Source organism: Plectropomus leopardus, chromosome 1 (assembly GCF_008729295.1).
Source record: "Plectropomus leopardus isolate mb chromosome 1, YSFRI_Pleo_2.0, whole genome shotgun sequence".
Classification (NCBI taxonomy): Eukaryota; Metazoa; Chordata; class Actinopteri; order Perciformes; family Serranidae; genus Plectropomus; species Plectropomus leopardus.
Genome location: NC_056463.1, coordinates 29,967,743 through 29,971,665, shown reverse-complemented (window position 1 = coordinate 29,971,665; position 3,923 = coordinate 29,967,743).

Below are 3,923 nucleotides of genomic sequence, written 5' to 3'. Positions count from 1 at the left end.
ATTTAGAGGATGGTAATGAGCTTTTTTTGCATTGTTGCATGAGAATGGCGGGTCCCTGGTGGCGTTGACGGCAGAACCTGACTGGTGGAGTGTTCTGTGTGTGTGTTTGTGTGTATGTGTTTGCCAAACGTCATCCCTATCCATCCATTCACCAGGCAGGACATACTTTTCCCTGACTCTAGCCCTCCGCCCTGACACACACAAACACACACACACACACACCCAGTGGAAACGTTGGCACAACACATCTCATCCACCTGCCAGTCGGCTACTGCCTAACAATCTTTCTCCGTTGCTCAGGGATTGCCTCTGTGTACTTTGGCTGTTTACAGTTAAATGGCTTCTTGTATTATTGATGTCTTCATATGTGGTTATAATATTGCCACCTTGAGATCGACAAAAAGTCATTGTGTTGTGATATTCAAGAAGCCTGGGTGACAGAATTCATTCTGATTACTCGTTTCATGCCCACCTTGAAGTAGTTTCTGAACATTACAAAAGTATTTTTCCCCTAAACAACTTATATCTGCATGAATGCATGTAGAAAACGGTTGAGGGAATTTCCCACTCTTCCTAATTTACATTTTTTCCTGGTGTGAGAGCCAATACCATTTTTTGTTTCAATCTTTGGGACCACCCTGTGAGATTACATAAATAAAAAGACAGCGAGGGTCAAAGGTCATTGTCAATTAACATCTACCCAGATGAGCAATTACCAGTCAACAGTAGAGACGGAGATTGCACCATTTTTCATCAGCTTGGCTTTTAAACAACACTGTTCACGTGCTTGTTGGAATCAGCAATGGAATACTGAAGAGGATGTTGATACTGATTAAGGCCGTGTTCTTAGCCGGCATATTAAAAACCAACAGCTGAGCACTGCCTCATCACAATAACCCGTATTTGGCGACACTTATTTCCGTTAAGGACCTCTTTCCAGTATGCTCCTACAGAGCTGTTGTGTAGCTTGTGTGTCATTGTGCAGTTGCGAGTGCCCTTGTGTGTTCCTACAATGGTGGAGGTTAGTGGGGCCAGCCAAGACGGCGAAACCATTCTCCTCTGCCTAACAATAGCCACATGTATCAGAATTGAATGTGGCTTTTGATACCTATTCTGATTTAAAAATCATTGCTATAGGCATATCCAGTGGGACACTTCCAGTCTAGCCTATATGTCACTCTGATTTGTATCTCAGTGCTTACATTAACAAGGTGGCCAACACCAATGCGCCATTACCTGGGTTTATGAACAGTATATCACACACCTGTACTCAGCCCAGACATGGTTTTACTGAGTTGTCTGTGTTTCTTTGGCGGACGCGTCCCCAGCCAGACCCCAGTCTGACGAACATTTGGCCGGTCAGGCTAGACGTCTAGGAGAGTGTATGGTGGCCCGGACAGGCCAGAGACAGGAAAGAGGACTTCTAAATCAGCCAGCAATCCAAAGGCCTTCCATAAATCCTCCAAATGGGCTCGGGTGGGGGACGTAAAGCACACCTGCAAGACTTATGTAAGTCTTATTAAACCATAAATTGCTAACACCAGCAGCTCGCTGGAGCTGCTCTCGGCTGGAATAAATCTCAGAGAGCGCCCAGTGAGGAGAAAGAGAGAGTGAGAAGGAGAGATAAAGCGGGTGAGAGAGAAAGATATAGTGGAGGTTAGCGGTAGTGAGAGTGAGGTGAAGGATACTAAAGGTCTGACAGCGAAGCATTGCTGTTTGATGATAGAGCAGACAATAGCGGGCTTTGATTGGACGTAACACCTACCACTATAGCTGCCTTAGGGTGAGAGTGTTTTAGGAACCAAGAATCTCTCACTGACAAGGTGCATTAAAAACTTTTTAAGGTATCAGCCTCAGTCTGGTCAACATTACATCAATCCACAGACTTCCCCTCACATTTATACCCTGCATGGAGTAACTCCTCAGCAGTCACAGAGACCAGTGTGAGCAACACAGGGAATATTTGTTGGAAATCAGAGTTCCTGAGCTCCTGAGCCCCGGTGAGTTCCCAACACACCCACGCTCTCCTCCCTGCCTGGTTGTGGGTCCTTGAATTAAACATCAAAGCACACAGGAGCGTAGGGCCCAACTGCCATAAATAACCGTGCGCTTGGGGAGGGGAGGAGAGGATGTTCAGATGGGAAGAGAGCAGGTCACCCGATCGCTCATACACATACTGTCAAAGCAGATTCATTTGTTCACAAAATGGGTGATGTTGTGTGAGGTTATTGATTTCCGCATGCCATCTGTCTTCTCTGAGGCTTTGGCAAGCGGGCTCTGGCACTACCAGCCTCAGGTTCGCCCATATTAGTCTCCACAGCTCAGGTGGACAGAAGGGAGATGTGCAGCAGGTATTGGACACAAATGGGAGGGGGGGGGGGGGAGGGGGGTTGACTTCTGTGACACCTACTCAGACATGATTATTCCTGGCATTAGAACAAAACTCATTGTTAAATATTATTTGGGGTTTTTGAGGGTTTTTTTTTATGTCAGGCTGACCTAGAATAGACCATCTAATAATCCCTAAAATATAAACTTTGGCGTTGCTGGCTGTTCTGTGTTTTACTTTACACTTTTTTTTTTTTAGATTATTTTTTGGGGCTTTTATTGCCGATAATCGATAGGACAGTGTGAGTGTGAAAGGAGTAGAGAGAGAGGGGGTGACAAGCAGTAAATGGCTGAGGCCGGACTCAAACCTGCGGCCGCTGTGGCGAGGACACAGCCTCTGCACATCGGGCACTGCTCTACCCACTGAGCCACCAGGCGCCCCTTACTGTACTATTTTTAATATAGAGTAAAGAATATCCACCTTACATGGTTATTTAACCCTTTAAAACCAGGACTAACATCACTTCCCTTGTGCTGCTTTCAGATTCCTTTCACAACCCTGAGAATATAGATGCGATTTCTTTCAAAACCAGAAGAAAACAGCAATGACCAACTTAATAAGAAATGTTCCACAAATTGAAAGAAATTAGTAGATAAAAAAAAGCTAAGGAAATTTGTAGAAGAAAAAAAAGAAAGATCTAGGGAAAAACTATATTTATAATTATTACAATTACATTTGAGATTTCAGAACATTAATAGATATTTTTAAAGCACCCTGGGTCATTTCCATGTTTTTAATGTCCTTTGTGTATTTCTTGTGTATTTTTTTTAAAACTAATTTCTTTATTTTCTCATACTTTTTACTAACTTAACTTCTTGCTAATTTTTGGGCCATGTCTTCTTTCATTACTCACTTGTTTTTGAATGAAATTAAGCCAAATTACTCAGGTTTCAAAGAGTAAAGCCAGACCATTGGCTTTACTCCATTATGTCCATCTGAAAAAAATATTGGAAATTCACGATCAACAGCAACACTGTTAGTCCTGATACAAAAGCCCTACTTTTGGGTGAAAATCCTTGCTGAAGGTGGTGATTAACATCTCATTTGTCACGAACACCTGCATACACAAGTTCAGGCCCACCCTCGGTCTCCTCCTCTCACTAACTAGTCTCGAAGTCACAGTGTACCTCCATGTTGAGCTACGGAGTGTGGAGGGCAGGCCTTCAAACATGGGGCCCAGCTGCTGCTGTGTATTTTTGTCAGCCAACACAAACACGCATTGGCATCCCTTGGTGTTTGCTCTTGTGGAGGGCACATGTTACTGGGTAAATTATCATAGCGACGGTAAACAGTGTTTTTATGAGGGAATGTAGCTTGGTTGTTATATTTGAAGTCTGTGCTTTGTATACTGCTGTGCTATTAGGACAGATTGAGGATGTTTGCGCCTGGTGTCTGCACTCCGCCCATGTGGAGTACACACACAGATACACAAGCACACACACACACGCACTCACGGTGACAGGCTTAGTTGTAGTTTTGAGTTTTAAATGGCTCTTTTGTTGTTTTCATCATAAGAAGAAAAAAAAAAGAAAAC